General features: G+C 46.5%; 1 protein-coding gene across 1 annotated transcript in view; it reads right to left on the minus strand.

The window, feature by feature from the left end:
- The window catches only part of FARP2 (FERM, ARH/RhoGEF and pleckstrin domain protein 2), an 818,436-nt gene that overhangs the window by 267,161 nt on the left and 523,371 nt on the right, over nt 1-27,904 (minus strand). The gene's annotated exons all lie outside the window — the stretch shown is intronic.

Here is a 27,904-nt window from a genome sequence, read left to right on the forward strand (position 1 = left end):
CTCAAAACCGTTCTATCTTAATAACATCCCAATCAATTTGGTATCCTCAGTTAAAATTCTAGGTGTACTGCTAGATGACAAATTAACCTACCATGAACATATTTCTCTCACCGTTAAAAACTGTTTCTTTAAACTACGTCAGATTAGGTCAATCGCTAAATTTCTTAGTCTATCCTCATTAAAGATTCTAATCCATTCCTTTATAATATCAAAAATTGATTACTGTAATGCCCTATTTATAAACATTACACAAAAAGAAAAAAGGAGATTACAGATAATTCAGAATACGGCCATAAAATTAATTTACAACGCAAAAAAATTCGACCACGTATCCCCATTATTAATAGACGCTCACTGGCTACCAATCGGTCATAGGATTTTGTTCAAAATAATGCTTCTTATTTTTAAGACCTTGGCATCCAGTGAACCACAATTCATTTCTAGATCATTGATCCCATATAAAACTCAACGCTCTTTGCGATCATCAGATCAAAACCTACTTTCCGTACCTTCACTGAAAATCATAGGGACCAGAAGATTAGACATGTTCACTGTGGCGGGTCCACAATGGTGGAATGCCCTTCCTCAGTACATTAGATCAGAACATGATATTGTAACATTTAAAAAACTTTTAAAAACCTATTTATTTAAAGATGCCTATAATTCTTGAAACCATTTTATTTGTTTTAACAACACTATATAGATTGTGCTTTGGTATTTTGTTCCCTTTCCTCTCGTTTTTCCCTTCTTTTCTTGCCATACCCAATATTGTAACTTTTAACTCCTTTCCTCACCCCTCATGTCAGTATTAATTGAAATGTTATTGTTATTATGTTAAGTTTCTTTATCTATTTTACTTAGACTATGTACATCGCCTAGCAATTGTAATAGGCGATTCATCAAAAGCTTAAAAATAAATAGTGGTTTTTAATGCAGGGAGCTGTGCTGAATGCCCCATGCTGCTCTTGACGCTCATAGGCTCCCTGCGCCATAGTGCAAAATATAGACAGCATATATAAATTCTCAAAACGGACACATTTTAATCACTAAATTGAAAATAAAATCATTTTTCCTACTTTTGATAATTTTATCAGTCTCTGGTTGCACTTTATTCTTCTGACTGTGCATCCAATATTTCTTCCCTTCTTTCAGCCTCCTGTATGCTTCCTCTCCTCCAGACCTCATTCCCTTTCCAAACTTTTTCTTTGTTTCACCCTGCCCCCTTCTTTCTTTTTCTCTCTCCATACCCACTTTCTTTCTGTATGTCTTTCTTTCTCTCTCTTTCTCTCTCATTTCTTTCTTTGTTTCACCCTGCCCCTTCTTTCTTTCTTTCTCTCTCCATGCCCTCTTTCGTTCTGTATGTCTGTCTTTCTCTCTCCTTACCCCATTTTTCTTTGTTTCACCCTGCCCCCTTTCTTTCTTTCTGGCTCCCTGTCTCCCCCTTTCTTTCTTTCTCCCTGCCCTCCCCTACCCCATGCCACCACCATTGGGAAAATGCTGCCAATGCCGTTGGGGAATAGGCTGCCACTGCCGCCATCAGGAATAGGCCAGTGCCGGGTTCGCCCTGCTTCTCTTCCCTGCGGGGCCGACCAACTGGTCGACCAACTTTCGCCGCCCGACGCCAATTCTAATGTCGGACATGACGTTCTGGGCCACTCAGGCAGCAATTGGCTGGCCAAGAACGTCCTCTCCGATGTCAGAATTGATGCGGGTGGCTAGAGTTGGTCGGCCCACAGGGAAAAGCAGGGAGAACTCGGCGCCGGCCTGTTCCCGATGGCGGTGGTGGCACTCAAGTGGCTAAAGAGCCACAGTTTGCCAGCCTAGGGAGAACACTAGAGGGTGGCCAGCTGTGCACCCACTTGGGGCGTAAACCCTGGGCAGACCGCCCCCCATCCCCACCCTGGTATGCCACTGTCTGTACCTCACTCCCTCCCTATGACCAAAAATTCTCCTTTCTTCCATTCCCCGTGTACACAACCATCTCTTTCCCTCCCTTCCTCTCTCCCAAGTCCATGCCTTCTGTGTCCAAAACCGCACTCCCTCCCCCACCTCAGCATCTCTTTCCTTCCCTTCCTCTCTCCCAAGTTCATGCCTTCTGTGTCCCTCCCCCACCTATTTCCCTCCCTTCCTCCATCCTCTCTCCCAAGTTCATGCCTTGTGTCCAAAAATGCACTCCCTCCCCCCTTTTGTGTTCTGCGTTTGCCTCCTAGCCCTCATCTTAGCAACTTTCTCAGCCAAATACAACTCAAGCCGCAAGGCTCGTCTTCTGTTCCTACCTGCCCTGCCGCGCACACATAGCCGACCGGAAGTCTTCCTCGATGTCAGCGCTGATGTCGGAGGGCAGGCCCTCCCTCCCTCGTCAGCGCTGACATCGGGAAAGACTTCCGGTCAGCTATGTGTGCGCAGCAGGGCAGGTAGGAACAGAAGACGAGCCTCGCGGCTCGAGTTGTATTTAACCCCGCGGGTCCCCCGTTGTCCCCGTTCAGCTCTCTCCAGTGCACCCCCTTGGGGCGTGCACCCGGGGCGGATCTCCCCCCTAGGTACACCACTGACTACTTGGAATAATTTCTTTAAAAGGGAGAACTACCGGTCAGGAAATATTCAGTTTCCATTCTTTTTTGACAAAGTGTAATGTTCCATTACATAGACTTGTTTCCATAACTACTGATGGAACAAGAGCAATGTCAGGCGAGGTTAAGGGTTTCATAGCCCTTTGTAGATAGCATGATGACTTCCCAGATTTCCTTTCTTACCACTGCATCATTCACAAGAAAGTTTTGGCAAGCAAGAGACTCAATACAAAGACTGTCATGGACATCACTTTCAAAGCTGTAAATTCGTTTTGTGGAAGATCACTTCATAGACAGCTTTTTAATCTTACTCTTGATGAAGGGGGAGTGGAAATAATTTTGCACACAGATGTAAGGTGGCTAAATAGGCATAAATTTCTGCAAAGATTTCATGATTTGCTAAATGAAATAAGATGTTTTTTGAAGGAGAGGGGATATGACCAAGTAGAGTTGGAAGATGAGGAGTGGTTATGTGATCTGGCATTTCTTTTTTTTAAATACTTTTATAGATATACATAAACCAGTATATATAAGGAAAAAGAGAGATATTACATACAGGTTAAAAAGAAACAGATACGAAAACAAATAAGACTCAATATGAGATTATTAATCTCTCAAATAAAGTCTACAATCTAGGAGAGACAATTCACATTATCATGGGATCTGATATTTAACAAGAATAAAGAAAAAAAATCATTAGTGTAGTGTTACATCTTCTACATTATTATTAAGTACATACGTCACTGTGGAGGCACTGGGAGGCATTACTCCCTTTCCCTCTAGAAAAAAACGTAACTGAGATGGGTCAAAAAAAATATATGAATGTTGATCTAAAAGGATCAAACATTTACAAGGATATCTAAGCTGAAATTTAGCCCCCAAAGAAAGTACGATTGTCTCAATTGTAGGAACCCTCTCCTTCTGGTCTGAGTTAATTTTGAGACATCTGGGAACATGGAGATCTTAGAATCCATAAAGGTCACTTCTTTAAGTCTAAATAGCAGCCTAAGAAGTGCCTCTTTAGGCCTGTTTTACAAAGCTGCATGGTAACGGCCCTGAAGCCCATAGAGATTTAAAGGGCTTCGGGGCTGTTGCTGCGCGGCTTTGTAAAACAGGCAGTTTTACATTACATTACATTACATTAGTGACTTCTATTCTGCCTGTACCTTGCAGTTCTAAGCGGATTAAAGAGTAAGATAGCTGGACATTTCCAGGAATCTACAAATAACAGTATAAGGTAAGCTGGACATTTCCAGGGAGTTACAATTTACTATATAAGATAGCTGGACATTGCCAAGAAGTTGCCTTTTAGGGGACGATTACAAAGTAGATGCAGGGGACGCTTATATAGTGGATGCAAGGGAATTATAGAGTAAGGGTGTTGAATAGAGGGAAGAAGAGGTTTAGGGTTGGTTTCGTGATAGGGTCAGAGGGGGGATACAAGTAGAAGGGGGAGGTTAGCTGGTAGTTTGTGTGGAAGGCGGAGGAAGCGAGGGGGGGGAATAAGAAGGTTGTATAGTTTTTTTGAAAAACAGAGTTTTGATTTCTTTTCGGAATGATTTATAGTCACTTGTAGTTGTCAGCAGGTTAGCAGGTTGAGGATGGAGGGGTCCAGCTTCGCTACCTGCGTCGCCAGGAGGCCATCGTACATTTTTTTGCGCTGAGTTCCCTTAAGTGGTGGGTAGGAGAATATGGTCTGGGTTCTTCTTGGTCTGGATATGCTGTTATGATTTAGCCGGTTGTTGAGATAGGTGGTTGCAGTTCCGTTTGTTGCTTTGAATAAGAGACAGTAGAATTTGAATTGGATTCGAGCTCGTATCGGTAGCCAGTGTGAGTCTAGGTAGGCATTGGTGATATGGTCAAATTTTCCGAGTGAATAGATCAGCCTGAGGGCTGCATTTTGGATGGTCTGTAGTTGGTTTATCAAGATTGTGGGGCAAGGAAGATAGATGATATTGCAATAGTCCACTAGTCCTAGGACAAGAGATTGGACAATGATCCTGTAGTGATCTTTTTTGAAAAATTTTCTTATTTTTCGTAAGTTACGCATGGTGAAAAATGCTTTTTGAGTGGTTTTGTTGATTTGGATCTGCATTGTGCAGCATCTATCTATCGACACTCCAAGGATTTTGAGAGAGGGCTGTATGGGGTATTTGGTGGCATTTATTTATAGTTCTGTTATGGATGGGATTTTTGTCTTTTTCAAGTAGTAGGAATTTTGTTTTGTCCGAGTTTAATTTCAGTTTGTGGTCTAGCATCCAATCTTCCACTGCTTCCAGTGTTGTTTTTAGGTTGCCTAACGAGGTGGGGCCTTGGATGTCGAAGGGAAGTAGTATGGTAATATCATCAGCGTAGCTGAAAGAAGTTACGTTTAGGGTATCTAGGGTGATGCCAAGGGATGATAAGAAGAGGTTGAAGAGCATAGGTGACAACGGTGATCTTTGTGGAACTCCACAGGGGTTAGACCAGGGGTCTGATTTGTGGTCGTTTGATTTGACTCTGTAGGTTCTTGTTTTTAGGAATTCTTGGAACCAGTTGTATACTACTCCTGAGATCCCTATGCCGTCAAGTATCTGTAGCAGTATGGTGTGGTCAACCAGGTCAAATGCCGCTGAGAGATCGAGTTGAATTAGCAACATTCTTCTTCCTTTACTAAGGTGCTGTCTAGCTGTATCTAGTAGTGTTGCTAATAATGTCTCTGTACTATAACTGGATCTGAATCCTGATTGAGAGGGGTGAAGTATGTTGTGCTCTTCTAGGTATTTGGTGAGGTATTGTGCTACCAGTCCTTCTATTATTTTAACATATAGTGGGATTGAGGCGATGGGTCTGTAGTTAGAGGGGGTGTCTATTGGGCCTTTGAGATCTTTCAGTAGAGGGGTGATTATAATTTCGCCTAGTTCAGATGGGAATTGACCTTCCGTGAGTGTGGTTTGAATCCATTGCATGAGGTTGGCTCTGAATTTAGGAGTGGTGTTTGTTAGTAGATATGAGGGACAGTTATTCAAGTCACATGATGCTTTGCTATATTTTTTGTAGAGACGGTCCATGTCAGACCATTGAACTAGTGGGAAGGTAGTCCAGATCCTGTCTGCTGCTATGGGTTCTTCTGTTGTAGATTTTGTTGTGATCTCGTTGAGGTATGTTGATGAGTTGTTGAAGGTGGATCTGATTGTAGAGATCTTGCTTTTGTAGTGGTCAGCTAGCTGGGAGGCTGTTGGTGGGTGGTTTCTTTGGGTGGCTAAGAGAGGTTTGGTGTCAGTGAGGTTCTTTACTAGTTTGAAGAGCATTTTAGTGTCTGAGGTTGCTGTGCCAACTAGTTTGGACTGGTAGGCTTTCCGTTTTTCATTAAGTTTGATCTTGTATTGTTCGATTAGGGTTCTCCATTCGACTTTGGTTTGATCCTGGTTCTGTTTTTTCCAAGCTCTTTCAAGTTGTCTACAGCACCTTTTTAGTTGTAGTAGTTCGGTGTTGAACCATTTGTCGGAAAGCCTGCAAATTCTGTTTTTAGGTTTTAATGGGGCTAGTTCATTCAGTGTTGTTTTGCTTAAGGTTCGCCAGTGGTGTATAAACTCTAAACGATCTGTTGAGTCTATAGTGTCTATAGCGGGGTCTATTTTTTCCCAGAATGTGGTTGGTTCGATTTTTTGACGGGTTTTGTAGGAGGTTTTGTGGGGTTCAGGTTTGTTGTTGCTTTGTGCCCAGTTGATATTGAAGGTATATTTGTGGTGGTCTGACCAGAGGGAGGGGTGCCAGGTACCGTTGGAGATGTGGAGATGTATTGGAGTTTTGGGCTGTGTATGCTGCAATATCAAGTTGGTGGACTTTTTCATGCGTAGGTTGGGGATTAAGGATTTGGTAGGAAAGTGCGTTGAGGTATGTATAGCAAGATTATCTTTAAAGCTAGCATTCTTAAAGTCCTGAAAAGATTTTACATCAGATTGTATCTGAGCAACTTGATTTTTAAAGTCCAACTTAATAAACTCTAATGATTTAGTCAAGTCCTCCATTTTCTTCCCCAGAGCAATTACCTCTCCAGAAGCCTTCATTGTTACTTTATCAAGTTTTTGTAACATAGCCGAAATTGCCGAATAAAAGCTAAGCAGGTTTAGGCATTCTTAAAAATGTATCAGTGCCACCATAATGGCCATACCCCCTGCCCTCCTCAGAATTAATATAAATTTGAATAGCTTTGAAGAGTTACCCTCTCTTCATTAGGTCAAGGGAAAAACAGCATAGTTACAATGAGTTGGAATAATACAGAATAATCTTGGTTTTAAATTACCTACATATGCTATTATAACTCAGCAAAAAAAAAAAAAAATATATATATATATTCCTTACTTTACTTCTGACTTAGAATTATTTTATTGAGTATGGTACGCCCCCACCTGGAATACTGCATCCAGCACTGGTCACTGTACATGAAGGACATTGTACTACTCAAAAGGGTCCAGAGTAGAATGACTAAAATGTTAAGGGGCTGGAGGAGTTGCCTTACAGTGAGAGATTAGAAAAACTGGGCCTCTTCTCCCTTGAAAAGAGGAGACTGAGAGGGAATATGATCAAAACATTCAAGATAATGAAGGGAATAGACTTAGTAGATAAAGACAGGTAGAGAGAAAGAAAGGGCACTCTCTAAAGTTAAAAGGGGATAGATTCCATACAAATGTAAGGAAGTTCTTCTTCACCCAGAGAGTGGTAGAAATCTGGAACACTCTTCTGGAAGCTGTTATAGGGGAAAGCACCCTCCAGGGATTCAAGACAAGGTTATACAAGTTCCTGATGAACCAGAATGTACACAGGGCATTGGTCTTTGACCTAAGGGCTGCCGCATGAGCAACTGCTGGGCACGATGGACCACTGGTCTGACCCAGCAGAAGCAATTCTTATGTTCTTATGAGTGGAACAGTAGCCTAATGGTTAGTGCAGTGGTCTGAAAATCAGGGGAACTAGGTTTGAGTCCCACTGCCGCTTCTTCTAACTCTGGGACAGTCACTTAACCCTCATTACTCCAGGTACAAAATAAATACCTGTACATAATATGTAAACTCCTTTGATTATAACCATAGAAAGGCAGTATCTCAAATCCCATTACCCAGTAGTTATAGCAGAGCTTTCTACCTTGCTGCTTTCTGCATATTACCTTTATTGAATCAGATGTAATTTAAACAAAAAATCATCACATAGTATGATTACGTGGTGTATGTGGTTTTAAACCTAACAGATTTCAGCAAAGTCTTAGTAATCTACCTGTCTAAATGTTTTGTTTGGGTTTTTTTGTTTTTGAGTACTCCTGAAGTTTCCTTTATGTACCAAGATTGTACGGTCAAATCTTTATAGACCTACTACAAAATCATATATAAACACAGAATGGCAGCTTAGTAGGTCAATATTCATGAGGGTCATTTCATAAATAATGCACAGGCTGGCAACATTGGGGAGTGGATGATGCAATTGCAGTAAACCTTGTTTCAATTTCAAGTCAGTGCTTGAAGCAGCAGGATGTGTGTTTAGGAGCTCTGTAGTATACATAGTGTGGCTATGACAAGTCTGGGAAATGGAGGCTACAGGAGTCTCGGGTACTGTGTCTGTTGATGATCAGAGGTCGTACATTAAGATTGAAACTCTATGTGGCAAAAACCCGACAGAAATCCACAGTGCGTTACGTGAAGTTTGTGGTGAGTTAACAGTGGACTGTAGTACAGTTTCTCTGGGGGTAGCTTGTTTTCGGAGTGGTCGTGTTATCATAGATGATGATGCAAGATCAGGAAGGCCACAATCAACAACTGATGAATGATGTTTGAAACTCATAGCTGATGCTCTTGAACAAGATCGTCATGCGACATGTGAGGAACTTTCTGAAACCTCAGGGATTCCAACCACAACAGTATACCAAATTCTGACAAATGATCTAAAAAAGAAAAATTTCTGCGCGATGGGTCCCCTACTTCTTGATTGCTGAACAGTAGCAGAGATGCCTGGACAATGCAACCGTGCTGAAACAAAGATTTGACGTTGAAGGTCAGGCATTCTTGAATCGCATTGTTGCTACTAATGAAATGTGGGTCAGAGACTTTGAGCCAGAGCTGAAATCACAGTCTTAGTGGAGAGATCCATCTTCCCCATGACCAAAAAAATTTCAACAAGCTCAATCAAAAGTGAAACAAATGATGATTTTTGCTTATGATCATGAAGGCATCATCACAGACAAAGTTCCATGTGGAAGAAGTGTCACAGCAGTGTATTATTGTGATTTTTTTTTTTGCAAAAAATGTGCAGAAAAATGCACAAAACCCGACCTCAGTTGCTCTTGGCTGGGCCACTCATTCTTCACAACATTCATTCTTCGCCCGCACATAGGGAATGTTGTCATTGAAAAACTACGCGAATATGGCTGGGAGGTGTTACCTCATGCTCCCTACAGTCCAGACATGAGTCCACCAGACTTCGACCTTTTTCCAAAGTTGGAATAACCTATTCGTGAATATCGTTTTGCATCTCTGGAAGAGCTTTCTTCCACTGTTACCCGAGCTATAAACAGTGTCTTGGATGGAATAATGAAGCTTCCCAGATGTTGAGACTTGGTCATTGCAAAGCAGGGGAACTATATTGAAGGATTGTAAAAAAATACTTGAAAAAAAAATAAAAGTAAAAAAAATATATAGTGTGCATTATTTATGAAATGACCCTAGTATCAGATAAAAGAAGTTCATGCCCTTAACAACCTTAGGCAACCGTCCCAAAACCTTAATTACTCTGTACTACAGAATCCCAGTGTAACTGCGCTGTTTCTTCACTGACATGATCAAGAGGTCTAATCTAATCATCAATTTTATATATAACATCTACCGTATAAAATAGAGAACAAGGCGATTAACAAGTAAGTACACAGTGAAATGATAAAACCTTAAGCAAAGATAATCTCAAGCATCTTAAAATTACTGAAATAATAAGGTATTTAAATTTCTACGAAACAAGAAACACGAATCAATATTTTGATCTACCTTAGGAAGACTACTCCATGATAAAACTGCTCTATAAAAAAAGGAATATTCCAACACTTTTTTAAACAGGCTTAAAAGAAGCAAATATCAATGTATTATTACAACTTTACCAATAAGTCAAATTTCCTGAAAATAAATGAACTGAGAGAATAGAAAAAGTTGTTTGTTGAGCCTTATGTTCATAAATTCCCAATACAAAAATGTTTAAAGGTGAAGTATCTAGAAAGTAAGAGGCTCAAAGGTCTGCTGAAGTGGTATTAGAAATACAGATGGGAAGTGTTCAATCCTTTACAGCAGTAGTGGACTAAAGGGGAGTTTGGCCACAGATACAGGCAAGGCAAAATGCATTGAGGGGCATAATTTAAAAAAACCGTCTAAGTCCCCTTTTGGCCTAGACCCTAAACGCTGAAAGTAGAAGCAGGGGAAATGTCCATTCTCAAAAAAACGTCCAAAATGAGTTTGTTTGGTTTTTTTTGAGAATGGCCTACCTCTACGTTCAGCTGTTTAAACGCCCAAACCACCACTACGTCTACACTTACAACATATTACCAACCCCAAAACAGCCTAAGTCCCAAACGCCCAAAACAAGTCCTTTTAGGCGAAGGAGAGGCCAGTCCTTCGCCTAAAAGCTGGATTCTGTAACCAGTGTCTGTCAAAAAGAACATCGGTTACAAAATCCACCCTTTCCCCCAGCAACGATCACGGCAGAAGAGATGGCTCATCTCCCTTGCCATGATGGCAATCACCCGAACTGCTACCAACTGCGGCATTTTGGGGTGAGGATCGCAGCAGAAGAGATGAGGCATCTCACCTGCCACAATCCTCTCCCCGAAGTGCCGCGGTTGGTGGCAGTTCGGGAGATTGCTATTGCGGCAGGATAGCCAATCTCTCCTGCTGAGACATGACCCCCCACCCCTACTAAAATACGGGCAGGAGGGAGCCAAACCCCTCTTGCCCCGACACAGCCCCCCACCTCCCAATCAGATCCAGGCAGAAGGGAGCCCAACCCCTCCTGCCCATGACAACTCCCCCTGACTACCCCCAAACCCCCAGTTGGCCCCCCAAACCCCATTTCGGGTGGCCACGTCGTGAAGAGCATATAGTTTTGAGGGATTGTGCCCTGAGGAAACCCCTAACAGGGTGAAACATGTTGGCGACCCTGTCCCTCTTGGCTAACCACCCAAGTTAAGTTAATCACATAATCTATAATTATTTATTGAAAATATAGAAAATATATCAAGACAATATATATAGAAAATATATCAAGACAAGCATAGTACATCCTATATTAATATACCAGTGACCCGATGACGATAGGGGGCATAAAGCCAGAAGTCATGAAAGTTTATTGAGCTTCTGGTGGCACCTCTGAGGGCCTGGAGAATTCAATGTATAAACAACTTTGGTATAGAAGATATTCAGGGGAGGTTTACACTGCACCATCCCCCTAACTATATAATTGCAGATAATGTGCATAATAGCAGTTTCTGATCAGTACTCCTCCACCACCTCCTAATTATTTCCCCTGCTGTTTATACTGATGTCACAATGAATGGTTATAGAATGCTAGCGTAACCACCATTATAGAATTTATTATAGAATATAGGCCCAGATTCACTAAAGATAGCAATTCAATCGCTGTTGGCTGATTTAAAAACAGCGATTGATTCACTATCTTTTTTGCATGCAAATGATTTGCACGGAGGTGAGCGACTGAGTCAGGGCAGAGTCCTGACAGTAGTGACAGAAGAAGCAGCCTCCTGTCACTGCTGTCAGGACTCCTATCAACCGCCCTATGGCAGGAGGGATACCTGGACCCCTCCTCCCCCACCCGCCCACTGAATGCCTGACCCACGCTTAAAAATATGGCAGGAGGGATGCCCACTCGCTCCTGCCATCGGCCCCTCTCCTCCCTCCTGCCAGCGGACACCCCCTCCCCACTCACCCTCCTATACCTTTAACAGTTGGAAGCAGGAGGTGTGCTCAGTCCCTCCTGCTTCTCCGGACTCCGGAGCAGTAATGCGGACCTTATGCCCACCCCTGTGCATCATGTGATGCATGGGAGGGGCCTAAAGCCATGATTGGCTCAGGTGCCTCGGGCTCCTCCCTTGGGAGGGGCCTGAGGCACCTGAGCCAATCAGGGACTTCCTTAGGGAGGAGTCTAAGGAAGTCCCTGATTGGCAATTGTTTTGGCCATTCAGAGGCTTCCTAGACTCCTCCCTAAGTCCCTGATTGGCTCAGGTCCATCAGACCCCTCCCAAAGGAGGAGCCCGAGACACCTGGCCAATCAGGACCTTAGGCCCCTCCATGTGCATCACATGATGCACAGGGGTGGGGCCTAAGGCCCACATTGCTACGTAGTAGTCTGGAGGAGGGACTGAGCACCCCTCTTGCTTCCAACTGTTAAAGGTATGGGGAGTGGGAGTGGGAGTCTGTTGGCAGGAGGGAGTGGACATCCCTTCTGCCGTTTGTTTGGGGGAGAGAGGGAAGGAGATAAGATGGGCCAATGGCAGGAGGGAGTGGGCATCTCTCCTACCATATTTTTAAGCATGGGTTTGGCGCTCATCGGGTGGGAGAGGGGGTGGGCACAGGGTGTTCAGTTGTCTGCGGGCGGGCAGGGGAGGAGAGTGCATATGGCAGGAGGACAGGCATCCTTCCTGCAATTTGTGGGTCGTGGAGAGGGCGCGTTTGTCGGAGGGGAGTTTTGGGGTTTTTTTTTACAAGTCTCTGCCTGTCTTTTATTCTTTTTTTTTTATAATGGGGCATGTATTTTACGTGTGTAACACACAAAATATCTGTGCCATGGAAATAAATGAGCAAAAAAAAAGACAGGCAGACCTGTCAAAAACCGGCAGACCTGTCAGTAACACAATTACTCAAACTACAAACACAGATCAAATTTATAAACTATCTAACCCACACTCTGATGTATACAAATTAACAAAATCATTTTAAATCGAGTTAATGGTCATTGCCACATATATTTTGTAAGTTAAATCATGTATTTCAATTATAAAAATTTTTTCTTCATAGTGGCACAACAGTAACATTGTCCCCTGAAGGCGGCTTTTCATTAGCTGAAACGCTCTGAATTCAATGGGAATGTCGGGCAGTTCATGGTCCCCCAACATTGGCTTTGGCTGGAAAACCATGAAGATAAGTGTTGTTGCTCTTGTATAAAGTATATACTTAGAATAATATATACATACTAGTCTTTAAGCCCGTTACAATAACGGATGCAAGAGATGTCTGTCTGGATTTTTTTTTCTTTGTCTCTCTCTCCTTGCACGCTGCCTGTCATTTTTTCTGTCTGTGAATCTCCCTGTGTCCTTAGTGCCCTCAGTGCCTCCTTCCTGTCCTTAGTGCCCCTTCTTATGTCCATAGTGCCCCCAGTGCCTCCTCCCTCCCCTCACCCCCCGATGCTAGCCTGCCTGCCTGCCTCCCATCCCCCTTCCATTGAACCCCCCCTCCCGATGCCAGCCTGCCTCCCATCCACCTGAGCAGCATGTTTCCATGGAAACCATTCCACCCCCCCGATGCCAGCCTGCCTGCCTGCCATTGAAACCCCCCCACCGATGCCAGCCTGCCTGCCTGTCATTTAAACCCCCCCAACCCCCTCTGATGCCAGCCTGCCTGCCTCCCATTCCCCTTCCATTGAACCCCCCCGATGCCAGCCAGCCTGCCATCCCCCTGAGCAGCATGTTTCCATGGAACCCCCCGATACCAGCCTGCCTTCCATTGAAACCCCCCACCCCCTCCGTTGCCTGCTTCCCGCTTCCATTGAAACGCCACGATGCCAGTCTGCCTGCCTGCCCGCAGCATGTTTCCATGAAACACCCCACCCCCCTCCGATGCCAGCCTCCCTGCCTGCCTCCCATTCCCCTTCCATTGAAACCCCCCCATGCCAGCCTGCCTGCCTGCCATCCCCCTGAGCAGCATGGAAACCATCCCCCGATGCCATCCTGCCTGTCTTCCATTGAACCCTCCCCACCCCACCTCCGATGCCAGTCTGCCTGCCTGCTTCCCATCCCCCTGAGCAGCATGTTTCCATGGAAATAACCCCATGCCATCCTACCTGCCTGCCTTCCATTGAACCCCCCACCTCCCTCCGATGCCAGCCTGCCTGCCTCCCATCCCTCCACTGAAACCCCCCACCTCACCCCCGATGCCAGTCTGCCTGCCCACCATCCCCCTGAGCAGCATGTTTTTAAACCCCCTCCCCCCCATCCCTAGGCACACCACTAACACGCAACTCCCCCCTCCCCCCGACCTTAGGCACACCACTAACACGCGGTGACTTCCCCCCCCCGCCGACCCTACTTGGCACAACAGAAACCCCCGCTGACCCTCCCAGCCGACCCTCCCACCGCTAGACGGCTGACAAACCTGACAGCTCCAGCAGCGTCCCAGGCACACTAAACATGCTGCTTTGGGTCTTCTACTGGCCTAATTTCCTCTGTCACGTCCCTGATGACATCCCTGATGACGTCCCTGATGAATACGTTTGGCGAAGGCACAGGCGGAAAAACAAATGGCTAAAAATGTAAAAAAGGGAGATAAAAATTTTTTCAGATATATTAGTGAAAGGAGGAAGATAAAAAATGGAATTGCTAGGCTAAAAGATGCTGGGAACAAATATGTAGAGAGTGATGAGGAGAAAGCAAATGTGCTAAACAAATACTTCTGTTCTGTGTTCACAGAAGAAAATCCTGGAGAAGGACCGAGATTGTCTGACAAGGTTACACGAGAAAATGGAGTAGATTCTGCGCCGTTCACGGAGGACGGTGTTTATGAGCAACTTGAAAAACTGAAGGTGGACAAAGCGATGGGACCAGACGGGATCCATCCCAGGATACTAAGGGAGCTCAGAGAGGTTCTGGCAAGTCCTATTAAAGACTTGTTCAACAAATCTCTGGAGACAGGAGTGATTCCTGGGGATTGGAAGAGAGCAGATGTGGTCCCTATTCATAAAAGTGGTCACAGGGATGAAACAGGAAACTACAGGCCGGTGAGCCTCACTTCAGTTGTTGGAAAAATAATGGAGGTGTTGCTGAAAGAAAGGATAGTGTACTTCCTTGAATCTAATGGGTTACAGGATCCGAGGCAACATGGCTTTACAAAAGGTAAATCGTGCCAAACGAACCTGATTTAATTTTTTGGATCGAGGACATATGCTAGATGTAATTTACTTGGATTTCAGCAAAGCCTTTGATACAGTTCCTCATAGGAGGCTGTTGAACAAACTTGAAGTGCTGAAGTTAGGACCCAAAGTGGTGAACTGGGTCAGAAACTGGCTGTCGGACAGACGCCAGAGGGTGGTGGTTAATGGAAGTCGCTCGAAGGAAGGAAAGGTGACTAGTGGAGTCCCTCAGGGTTCGGTGCTGGGGCCAATCCTGTTCAATATGTTTGTAAGTGACATTGCTGAAGGGTTAGAAGGAAAAGTGTGCCTTTTTGCAGATGATACCAAGATTTGTAACAGAGTAGACACCGAAGAGGGAGTGGAAAATATGAAAAAGGATCTGCAAAAGTTAGAGGAATGGTCTAATGCCTGGCAACTAAAATTCAATGCAAAGAAATGCAGAGTAATGCATTTGGGGATTAATAATAGGAAGGAACCGTATATGCTGGGAGGAGAGAAGCTGATATGCACGGACGGGGAGAGGGACCTTGGGGTTATAGTGTCCGAAGATCTAAAGGGCGAAAAAACAGTGTGACAAGGCAGTGGCTGCTGCCAGAAGGATGCTGGGCTGTATAAAGAGAGGCGTAGTCAGTAGAAGGAAGAAGGTGTTGACGCCCCTGTACAGGTCATTGGTGAGGCCCCACTTGGAGTATTGTGTTCAGTTTTGGAGACCGTATCTGGCGAAAGACGTAAGAAGACTTGAAGTGGTCCAGAGGAGGGCGACGAAAATGATAGGAGGCTTGCGCCAGAAGACATATAAGGAGAGACTGGAAGCCCTGAATATGTATACCCTAGAGGAAAGGAGAGACAGGGGAGATATGATTCAGACGTTCAAATACTTGAAGGGTATTAACGTAGAACAAAATCTTTTCCAGAGAAAGGAAAATGGTAAAACCAGAGGACATAATTTGAGGTTGAGGGGTGGTAGATTCAGGGGCAATGTTAGGAAATTCTACTTTACGGAGAGGGTTGCGCTCCCGAGAGAGGTGGTGGAGAGTAAAACTATGACTGAGTTCAAAGGAGCGTGGGATGAACACAGAAGATTTAGAATCAGAAAATAATATTAAATATTGAACTAGGCCAGTTACTGGGCAGACTTGCACGGTCTGTGTCTGTGTATGGCTGTTTGGTGGAGGTTGGGCAGGGGAGGGCTTCAATGGCTGGGAGGGTGTAGATGGGCTGGAGTAAGTCTTAACAGAGATTTCGGCAGTTGGAATCCAAGCACAGTACCGGGTAAAGCTTTGGATTCTTGCCCAGAAATAGCTAAGAAGAAAAAACTTAAAAAATAAAATAAAAAAAATTTAAATTGAATCAGGTTGGGCAGACTGGATGGACCATTCGGGTCTTTATCTGCCTTCATCTACTATGTTATGTTACTATCAGGGACGCGGCTGTTGGAGCTGCCTGGTTTGTCAGCCGTCTAGCGGTGGGAGGGTCGGCTGGGAGGGTCAAGGGGGGTTTCTGTTGTGCCAGGTAGGGTCGGCGGGGGTGGGGGTGGGAGGGAGTCACAGCGTGTTAGTGGTGTGCCTAGGGTGGGGAAGAGGGGGGATTCGCGGCGTGTTAGTGGTGTGCCTAGGGTCGGTGGCGGGGAGGGGGTGAGTCACAGCTGTTACTTGGCCGATCCTTACACGCGCGCATGCTTACTCCTGCAGCCACAGACCTACAGATCATGGAAGCATGCAGTTAAGAGTGCGCATGCGCGGCTAGGGTTTTATTATATAGGATTGATTAAGCTTAACAATTTTAAACTGTATTCCCCAGTTAGTTAGTTGGTTCTTTAATCATCTCATTAATAAACATTTTTATAAGTATTTTAATAAATTTATAAAGAAATAAATAAACTTATAGATAAGAAGGAGGTTTTGAAGTAGATGATTATACCATATGCTTTCAGAATGAAGACTTGAAATAACATCTATGTTATAAGAGGTCTTTTTACTGAGAATTATGCATATTTATGATACTTCAACCTCATTATAGAGTCTGGGGATAAGTTCTATCTTTAAATTAAGTTATTTCCTGTAGATCTAAAATAAGTGTACCAATAAATCTAATTATCTATAATTTAAAGCACTTTAGGTGCGAGAGAAAAATTGTGCTAAAGGAAGCATAAGTCATCCTAGACTCCCATTTTTGTTAATTGGTAACACAATTACTGACAGGTCTGCAGCAGTCAGGTTTTAGGATAGTAAAACCTGATTCAAAATAGCCAAACAAATGTTAGTGAATCAATCGCTTGGCTATTTTGCCTGGGGTTTTACTAATTTGCATGGGCTGGATCGGACAACACGCGGTGGGCCATTTAGTGAATCAGATGGGTAGCAGCGATCATCGCTATACCTATGAAAACAGGTTTAGTGATGATTGCTGACTTTAGTGAATCTAGCCTAAGTCATCTCTCTGTGAGCTGAAGCTGAAGCATAATTGGATTATGCAGTAAGACAATGATCCAGAACATAAAAGTAATTCTACTTCTGAATAGCTGTGTAAAACAAAATGAAAGTTTGGATTGATATAGTCAAGCTACTGACTTGAACCCAACAGAGATGCTGACAGAACCTGAAACAAGCAGCTGTTGCATTAAAACCTACAAATGTGTCTGAATTAAAGATGTTTTGTGGTTTGTAACAATTTTATTATGAAGCACATGTAGAACCCCTTAGTTTCAGTGCAGCCCTGTCTTATCACACAGAAATAGAAAATATGTCACAATAGTGTTTTATTTTGAGTTGAAATCCCTAAGACAAGGCTCACTTCCACCGAATTGCTACCAAGGTTTTAGGAAATTCAGGGTATGTATAGTCTCCAGCAAAATACCAGCAAGGAAAGAGACCAATACTTTAAATAATAGTTATAAGCTAACAGTTTATTGTACAAAATAAAATTAAACATAAAAATTATTCAGATAAACATTCAGGAGTATTGCAGGTAATACTATTAATACTTAATAACTATTTCTCTTCTTAGCAGGTGTCTACTGAGAATGTCCCAGGTAAGTACTAAAAAAAAAAAAAATCAAATTAATCCACTGTGTGCACACTAGAGAGCTACACGGGAATGGGGACGACAGGGTTGCGGGGATCCCGTGGGGATGCCCCCTAGGGTCGTGGGGTTCCTGCGGGGATGGATGTACTCGCGAGGCTCGTCTTCTCCCTACCTGCCCTGCCGCAGCACATAGCCGATCGGAAGTCTTCCACGATGTCAGCGCTGACGTCAGAGGGAGGGCTTACATAGGGCTGACATAGGGAAGACTTCTGGTCGGCTGTGTGCTGCGGCAGGGCAGGTAGGGAAAGGCAGTGGTGTACCAAGGGGGGGAGGCGGGGAAGACGGTCCGCCCCGGGTAAAGCCTTAGGAGGGGTGCACAGCCTGCCAGGTCCCCTTACCTTTGTGGCGCTTCCCCCAACCGACCGACAACAGGCCCAATCCGACAAACCTCCCTGCCCTGTAGCCACAAATCTAAATTACCTTTTTACAGCAGCTGCAATACTCCAGCTGCTGTAAGAAAGTAATTTAGATTCGCAGCTACAGGGCAGGGAGGTTTGGTGGACCGGGCCTGTTCTGTTGTCGGTCGGGTGAGGAAGCGCCACGAAGGTAAGGGGCAGGGAGAGAGAAAGAGAGGAAAGGTGGAGTGGGGAGGAAAAGACGCTTAAGGGAAATGGGTAAAACTGAGGAGGGGAGAAGGACGCTGAAAGCACTGGGGAAGACAAAGAGGTGGAGAAGGACGCTGAAAGGACATGGGGAAAACAAATGGGTGGAGAAGGACATTAAAAGCAAATGGGGACGACCGGGGGTGAAGGACGCTGAAAAGACATGGGGAAGTGGGGGGGGGGGGGGGGGGGGGGGAGAAGGACGCTGAAAAGACATGGGGAAGACAGAGGGGGAGAAGGACGCTGAAAGGACAAGGGGAAGACAGGGGGGGAGATGGACGCTGAAAAGACATGGGGAAGACAGAGGGGGAGAAGGATGCTGAAAGGACATGGGGAAGACGGGGGGGAGAAGGATGCTGAAAGAACATGGGGAAGACAGAGGGGGAGAAGGACGCTGAAAGGACATGGGGAAGATGGGGGGAGAAGGACACTGAAACCACATGTGGAAGACAGAGGGGGGGGGGAGGACGCTGAAAGGACATGGGGAAGATGGGGGGGAGAAGGACACTGAAAGGAAATGGGGAAGAGAGAGTGGGGAGAAGATGCTGGCAGGGAAGAAGACAGAGATGCTAGACTATGGGGGAGCGGAGGGAAGAAGATGGGTGCCAGACCAATTTGGAAGGGGGGAGAAAGGGAGAGGCACAGTAACAGAGCAAATGGAAGACGCAGAGAGAAGAGAGATAGTGGATGGAAGGAATTGAATGAGAACATGAGGAAAGCAGAAAACAGGCAACAAAGGTAGGAAAAAAATTCTATTTCTTTTTTTTTTTGCTTCAGGATAAAGTAGTATATTAGTTGTGTTGATAAAAATTTATAAACATTAGAGGCTCTGGTAGAAACCCGTTTACAAAGTATGTATTCTTCCCAATTAATATTTCCAAATTAATAAAGCCTTTTTGCTTATTTGTAAATGAGTTTCTACCAGAGCCTTTAATTCAGTAGCATAATTAAATGAAATAACTATTTCTGAAGTTTATAGGGATGGGCGGAGACGGAAGGGATTCCTCGTGGGGACGGGTGGGGGCGGAGGAGATTCCTCGTGGGGACGGGTGGGGATGGAGGGCTTCCTCACGGGGACGGGTGGGATTTCTGTCCCCGCGCAACTCTCTAGTGCACACAGAAAAAATAAAGTTTAAGTAAACCTCTCCTTGGGTTGCAGGCTTTCTTGCGTTGGCTAGCATATGATGGGTCACTGGAAACCGGAAGCAGTTGATACTGGAACTGTAGTCTTCAGCTCTGGAAGCCTCCACGCAGTCAAAATATACTGGAACACCTTTGGAACTGCAGCAGGAACCTCAGGAACAAGTTTACCTACTACTCTGACTTAATTAAATAAAAGGAGGCAAATCTCACTCCATTTGTGTGTGTGTGCATTTCTACTTAATAGAAATAAAATTAAATAAGGTTCCCTAACACTAACCCTCCCTCTCAATGATAGACACACACTTCCAGTCTCCACCAGTCAGCACTCTCTCTTTCTAGTTTCCCAGTTTTACAATACTTTGAATTAAAACAAGCTCCCATCCCGTTTAGGGGGAGCGCAGCCAAATCGGCCGAAGCTGTTGTTAGGATGGGGTGGGAAGGATGGTTAGGCGAGAATAGAATAGGGAGCGGCAGAGAGAGGCAGTCAAGGATAGGGGAGGGAGAGGGGCAGGTAGGAGGGCCAATCAAGGAAGAGAGGGACAGGAAGGGGAAAAAGGGGATAGCAAAGGGTGGAAAGGAAATCTTTCTTTTACCTCCGGCAGTTACAGATGGCGACTTTTGCAGCTCTGGCAGGCAATGACATGCACAGGCGGCAGATCACCCCCTCCAGGTAGAAGCAGCAACAATCACCTGACCAGCGTGCACTCTCCGAAACATGGAGGCACGCACAGTGTAGTGCAGGATACGCCGCGGCTGTGGTCAAGATGCGCCAGAGCAGCAGTGCGTAGCACCTTAGCCAGAAGCAGTATGAGCAGCAGGCAGAGGGTATGTAGGCCCTTACAGGGTCTGGGGGAACCGCATATAGTTATGTCCGTTTGGAGGGGCAATATAAGGGTTCCGGTGGTGCTGGTACTGTAGGTCAGAGGGTGCTCACGTGGGCGAGGAAGCAGGGAGGAATGGAGGCAGCCCACCGGAACTAGAAAAGCAATGCAATTTTCCCTTTGGAAAAGGACCCCCAGTGAGCGGCATGGAGCTGAATGCAATGGAGAGAGACAGCAGGTCGAGGTAGAGCGCAGCGTGTGGGGCTTCTAATGGCCTTCAGGGTCGGCGGACTACATAGCTGCCCGAAAATGGCAGCTGCCACATGGGGCAGCCATTGCGGTGTTCCTAGCCGCAAGCAGCCGGGTGAGGGATGTTTTAGCGCAGCGGTGAATGAAAGCCATTGTAACTAATAATTGAAGGGCTGGTTTCCTAATGAAAAGGTTTAATTGCGGTGTGCAAGCTGTACACCAACAGCTGCTGGACAAGTGAGCGGAAGGTCAGGCAGCCAAAGCTGGGGAAAATTTACCGGCATCAGCATATCCGAATCCAGGTGAAACGTCGCGCCCAATTCCACCTTTATAGCCTTCGGTTTCCCAGGGTAAGGACTCAGGAATCCCAGACCTTGATAGCAGCTCCCCTTCTATGGGGGAGGAGGTGCCCACTACTATTAGACTTGAGGGTGATAATGTGGCCTTAGCACAGATTATATGTGATGCATTGTCTACCTTTGAGAAGAATAGGTCAGCACCACCCTCTGAGGCAGGCATAGTGCCCCCAGTAGGAGAACTAGAATCACTGGTGGGAAAGGGAAAAGATGATGTTACCTATGGGGTATCTACACTGGCTTCAGCCTTGCCAAGGGCTCTAAAAGAAAAAATATGGAGAAAAGAGTATATAGACATGTTTTCCCTACTTTTGAGGGAACCGGAGAATGACCATTACGTGGAGATAGATAGGATTCTCATCCAATTAGAGAGGGAGAGAAAACCTAGAATATTTAAATCCTTGAATTGGATATCTGCGTTCCATGTATTCATGAGTGTGGTCGTAGAAAGAGAGCCGGACATGAGTCCTTACCTGATCAGATATTCTGACACCATTATTCGGGCACATAGACGTTACGGGGGGTGGGCGCGGCTAAATTATGACATAAAATTTCATAAAAGCATGGCGGAAAATAGGTCCGCGAGATGTTGCCTGGTGTGCCGTACGGTCAGGGCCGCCATCAGGGCAGTACCACCAGTCCTGCATTCAGGGGCCCGGAGCTGACAGGGGGCCCGGGCTCCCCCAGGGTCCTAGGCCACAGTCTAGGGAGAGGGGCGGTCCGCCCCACGTGGACAGGAGTTCAATACATCTCGAGCCGCGAGGCTCGTCTTCTGTTCCTGCCTGCCCTGCAGCTAACATATAGCCGATCGCAAGCGTTCCCCGATGTCAGCGCTGACGTCGGAGGGAGGGCTTAAGCAAAGCCTGCCCTCCGACGTCAGCGCTGACGTCGCAGAATACTTCCATTCGGCTATTTGTGCGCGGCAGGGCAGGCAGGAAGCCGAAGACAAGCCTCGCGGCTTGAGCTTCGTTTTGCTGAGAAAGTTGCAAAGATGGGCTGGGAGGCAAACACGGACACAAAAGGGGGGAGGGAGTGTGTTTTGGACACAAGGCATGAACTTGGGAGAGAGGAAGGGAGGGAAAGAGATGCTGAGGTGGGGGAGGGAATGGGTTTTTGGACACAGAAGAAATGGACTTGGGAGAGAGGAAGGGAGGGAAAGAGATGCTGAGGTGGGGGAGGGAATGAGTGTTTGGACACAGAAGGCATGGACTTTGGAGAGAGGAAGGGAGGGAAAGAGATGGTTGTGTACACGGGGAATAGAAGAAAGGAGAATTTTTGGTCATAGGGAGGGAGTGAGGTACAGATAGTGGCATACCAGGGTGGGGGGGGCGGTCTGCCCCACCCCGGGTTTACGTCCCAAGGGGGTGCACAGCTGGCCACCCTCCAGTGTTGTCCCTAGGCCGGCAAACTGCGGCTCTTTAGCCACTTGAGTGCCACCGCCGCCATCGGGAACAGGCCGGCGCCAAGTTCTCCCTGCTTTTCCCTGTGGGGCCGGCCAACTCTCACCACTCGCGTCAATTCTGACGTCGGAGAGGACGTTCCGGGCCAGCCAATCGTGGCTGGCCTAGAACGTCCTCTCCGACGTTAGAATTGACGACGGGTGGTGAGAGTTGGTCGGCCCCGCGGGGAAGTGAAGCAGGGAGAACTTGGCGCCGGCCTGTTCCCGATGGCGGCGGTGGCACTCAAGTGAATTACTTTATATATAGTCAATATAGGCACAGAGTTAAATTTTTTAACATTTTCTAATGGTGGTGTGCCTCGTGATTTTTTTCATGAAACAAGTGTGCCTTTGCCCAAAAAAGGTTGAAAAACACTGGAGTAGTAGATCTATGGCTGGATGAAATGTCAGTACTTAGACCGTTTCAGCCAGATAGATTCTTCAACTTGCCACCTAGGCCAGGAGATCGGCAACAGCAGCTGAAGTTTCCTATGGGTGGACATTACAGACAGATGGGCCAACAGGCAGGGAGGCGTACCTGTAGGCAATTTAATAGTGGCTACTGTACTTGGCCCAATTGTAAATTTAGATACGCCTGTAACACTTGCGGCGGAGCACATTCGGCTATGCAATGCCGAAATTTTAGGGACAGACGCATATCGGCACAGCCCACAACATTGAGGGAGCTGGTCCCTACCCCCATCAAGCCTAAGGCACTAAGCCCCTGGTTGCGATGGTACCCGAAGTCAGAGGACACACTAGCCATAGAGAGAGGCTTTACATCAGGTTTTATTATACCGTACACGTGCCCGCGGAAACACAAACACAGACCACCCAAGAATGCAGTTTCCTGTTAATCGCACAATCGGGTAGTTCACGATAAGATAGTAAAGGAATTGCAGCTAGGTCGGCTAGCGGGCCCCTTTGACAGGCCTCCTTTTCCCGACTTCATTATCTCTCCCATTGGTGTGATCCCCAAAAAAGAGCCAGGCATTCGCAACCTCTCTTATCCGGCTGGTTCAGCGGTGAACGATTTCATTGACCCAGCATTATGCTCGGTACAATATATATCTTTAGACCAAGCAATAAAATTCATAAAACAGTTAGGCTCCAGTGCTATGCTTGCAAAGGTGGACGTTGAATCTGCTTTCAGAATTTTGCCAGTACACCCTGACTCCTTCCCATTGCTGGGATTTCGTTGGAATGGTCAGTTCTATTTTGACAAATGTATGCCCAAGGGGTGTTCAATCTCATGTGCTTACTTCGAGCAATTTAGTACATTTGTCAATTGGGTATTCGGCCAGATAACATCACTAGGATTAGCAGTGCATTACTTGGATGATTTCTTGTTCATCACGAGCAGAGAACAGGACTGCGAACACTTGCTGGCGACATTCAAGTGCCTCGCTATCCAATTTGGAATTCCGTTGGCCCAAGACAAAACGGTGGGGCCGGCAAATGTGATTACGTTCTTGGGGATTGAGCTGGATGTATGTAACCAGGTCTCCCACCTCCTGGCGGAGAAGATTGAGAGACTCTGTAGGGCTATAGGAGAGATGGGTGCTCGGGAAAAGGCGACGTTGCGACAGTTCCAAGAACTACTGGGGTTACTAGGGTTTGCCACTAGGGTGATTCCCATAGGCAGAGTTTTTTCCAGGAGGTTAGCCAGGACTACGGCAGGGGTGGAGAGGCCTCACCATCACATACAAGTTACTGGCGCTATAAGGTGAATCTCAGAGTGCGGGACTCATTCCTGAAGGATTTTAGCGGCCTGGCTTTTTGGTTAGAGCCTACGGAACTGGCCCACTCACTCCCAGCTCTATACGGATGCAGCAGGTAGCGAAGGGATGGGTATTTACTTTAAAGGGGCATGGTGCACAGCAAAATGGCCTAATCTATGGGTTAGCTCAGGAGTCACCAAGAACATTACCTTCCTGGAGTTATTTCCCATCTTGGTATCCTTGCACGTATGGGGGAGAGGCTGTCAAAAAGGTCCATTTTGTTTAGGTCAGACAACTCTGCTGTAGTAGAAGCTATTAATAGGTTAACTGCCAGCTCCCTACCCACCATAAACCTGTTAAGACAGACTGTGTCCCTCTGCCTCCAGTTTATTATCACAGTCAGGGTTCAACATATACCCGGGTCCCAAAATGCTATTGCCGACTCTTTATCTCATTTTAAGATGTCCACATTCCTGGCGTTGGTCCTGTCAGCAGACCTGCACCCTACCCCCATCCTGGAAGTAGTATGGAGATTTGGCCCCTCGAGGTTTGGGAACTGATGATGAACTCTCTAGCGGACTCAACATGTCGAAGATACATACAGTTATTCAGGGACTACACCCGAGGAGCAGTGAGGGATTACACCGTGCCGTCCGTGGCTCAGTTCATTCTACAATCAAAACAGTCCGGTGTTAAGAGGACTAGGGTAGTGGCCACTCTCTTCTTCATGGAGGCAGTAGGTTCTCCAAACCCTACTAAAGACTTTGTCATCAGATGCATGATGAAGGGCTGGGAGCGATTGCAGGCATCCCTGCCAGACTGTCGGCTGCTAATATCACTGGAGCACCTCGTTAGCATCCTACAAATATTGCCGGCAGTATGTAATGATACCTACGAAGTCAACCTTTTCCGATGTGCCTATTCCCTAGCATTCCACGGGGCACTGTGCGTGAGTGAACTGGTTCCATCATCCAAGAGGCTGGGAGTTATGGGTGGCTTGGCCCTAGCCAATGGAAAGGCCTTGGAAGTGCGCATATCTAGATCTAAGACAGATCAGTTGGCAAGAGGCGCCTGGCTCTCACTGACCATTTCTGAGCTAGCACCCGCTTGCCCTGTCGCAAATTTCCAGAATTACATGAAGGGCAGGCCCTCTAGTCATAGCCCTCTGTTGGTGCATGCTAACGGTTCCCCCCTTACACGCTTTCAATTCGCCAGAGTATTACACCTGTCCTCGGGCAAGCTAGGGATGCAGGATATGTACTTCTGCACTCATTCATTCCGGATAGGGGCAGCCACCACAGCAGCTGCAAAGGACTTATTAGAACACCAGATCAAAGCACTTGGAAGATGGAAATCTAATGCATTTAAGAAGTACATACGGCCCTCTGCTTTGTCCGGGGGTATTAGGTTCCCCGCTAATTAACCTCTTCCATGTGTGCATTACAGGCATCCAGAAACACATTTGGATATGCGGCCACTCCTTTGTTCATTGGGCCCAGAGAAGAACTCTTGTGAGACCAGTGGGTGAGAATCTAGGGCTCCCTATGACCGAAGCAGTGGTGACTTGGATGGGGACGATGGGAATGTTATGGGACCAATTGATGCCATCGGTCCTATGGACACTGCGATCCCATTGTCAGCCAGACACCATTATCCTGCATTTAGGCGGTAACGACATTACAGCTACGAACAGAATGATTGTATGTCCCTGGTCAGCATTCTTCACAGCAGTACCTTAATATAGTCTCACATTATTCTCAGGTTAGTGTGGAGTAATGCTGCCCGATTCACGATTCAAATCGGTTCATCGATTCACTTTGGGTGAATCGATTCGAATCGATTCAAAACAAAAAAAATCGGCTTCCTGATTCGGCTGACCCTCCCCCCTCGCCCCCTAAAGCCGGAGCGGCATCGCTGCTCTTGCTGGCCAGTCGCTGCCGCACCTATTTTAGAGGGCGAGGGGGGAGGGTCAGTCGGGAGGAGCTGCTGTCGGCTTCCCCCCTGGCCTCCCCGCACTGTTTACCTTTGAGGAGCAGCCTGCAGACAAGATCGGCATGCTAGCGATCTTTGCACTGCTTCTGAGCTGTTTCCTCTGCCGTGATCCTGCCTCTGACATCAGAGGAGGGGCAGGACCGCAGCAGAGGAAACAGCTCCGAAGCAGTGCAAAGATCGCTAGCACCGCAATCTTGTCTGCAGGCTGCTCCTCAAAGATAAACGTGCGGGGAGGCCAGGGGGAAGCCGGACACCAGTGGGAGGGAGAGGTGAGCAGTCCTTTGGGGTGGGGGGTGGGACAAGCCTTCAAGGGGGACAAGCAGGCAGGCCTTCAGGGAGGACAGGCAGGAGGCCTTCAGGGGTGGGATGCAGGCTTTTAAGGGGGGATGAGCCTTCAAGGGAGGGAGACAGGTCTTCAAGGGGGGACAGGCCTTCAAGGGGGACAGGCAGGCCTTCAGGGGTGGGATGTCAGCCTTTAAGGGGGGGACAGGCCTTTAAGGGGGGACAAGCCTTCAAGGGGGAGGTGCAGACCTTCAATGGGGGGACAGGCAGGCCTTCAAGGGGGGACAGGCAGGCCTTCAGGGGGGACAGGCAGACCTTTAAGGGGGGACAGGCCTTTAAGGGGGGAACAAGTCTTCAAGGGGGAAACAGGCCTTCAGGGATGGTGGCACAGGCCTTTAGGGGTGGGGTGCAGGCTTTCAGGGGGGACAGACCTTCAGGGGAGGGGGCCCTGGTGTAGAAATACATGGAGGGAGGGAGGGAAGGGGGGTACAAAGAGATATGCATATGCCGGACTTTGGGGGGGGGGAATAAATAATGGGTCTGAAAATAGAGGAGAAGGAAAGATGATGGACAATGGGATTTAGGGAGGGAAGGAACAGAAAGGGAGAGAAGTTGGACACAAGGGATGGTGTGGAGAGGATATAGAGATATTGGGTAGGAAGGTAGTTGGGAAAAGAAAAGGAGAGATGGTGGACCCTGGAGTGGTGGGGAAGGCGGGAGAGATGCTGGATGAAAGGGTAGTTAAGAAAAGGTAGATCTGTGGAGGGAGATGAAAAACAGGAAATATGCCAGACCTCCTGGGGAGGGAAGGGAAACAGAAGGGGAGGACAGAGAAGGCAGATGGATGGTTAGCACGGAGAAAGAAGAAAGAAGGAGACCCTGGCAAGCAAGTTATCAGAAGACAACCAGAGCCTGGGACCAACAAGATTTGAATAATGATCAGACAACAAAAGGTAGAAAAACTAATTTTATTTTCTGTTTTGTGATTACAATATGTCAGTTTTGAAACATATATCCTGCCAGAGCTGGTGTTAGACCGCAAATGTGAGCTAGGATTTAACAGAGAGAGGAAAAGTCCTTTTTGTTTGTTTATTTTGTTTATACCACAGCACCAGTGTGGTTAGGAGAAGGCAAAGGTGGTGAAGAGGGTATAAAATAAACCCACCAGGATGTTTGAAAAAAAACCACCCAATTGGGCAGGAAAATTGAATCGAATCACCAATTCAATAGGCTGAATCGAATCAAATTTTTTTCCTGAATCGGGCAGCACTAGTGTGGAGGGGTGCCAGATCGCATTCTGCTGTGGAGAGAACGCGGAAGAAGATCAATAAATGGATGAGCAAATTCATGTCTAGAATCGGGGGTTTTTCATTACCACATGAGCTGCTAGAGGACAGTTGTCCGTGTGTTTACCGGCCGAATGGGATGCACTTGTCCGACATTGGTTTGGATATATTTATCAGTACACTTTAAGATGGCATAGAGTCTATTTTGCTATG

This window comes from Geotrypetes seraphini, chromosome 9, assembly GCF_902459505.1.
Source record: "Geotrypetes seraphini chromosome 9, aGeoSer1.1, whole genome shotgun sequence".
Taxonomy (NCBI): domain Eukaryota; kingdom Metazoa; phylum Chordata; class Amphibia; order Gymnophiona; family Dermophiidae; genus Geotrypetes; species Geotrypetes seraphini.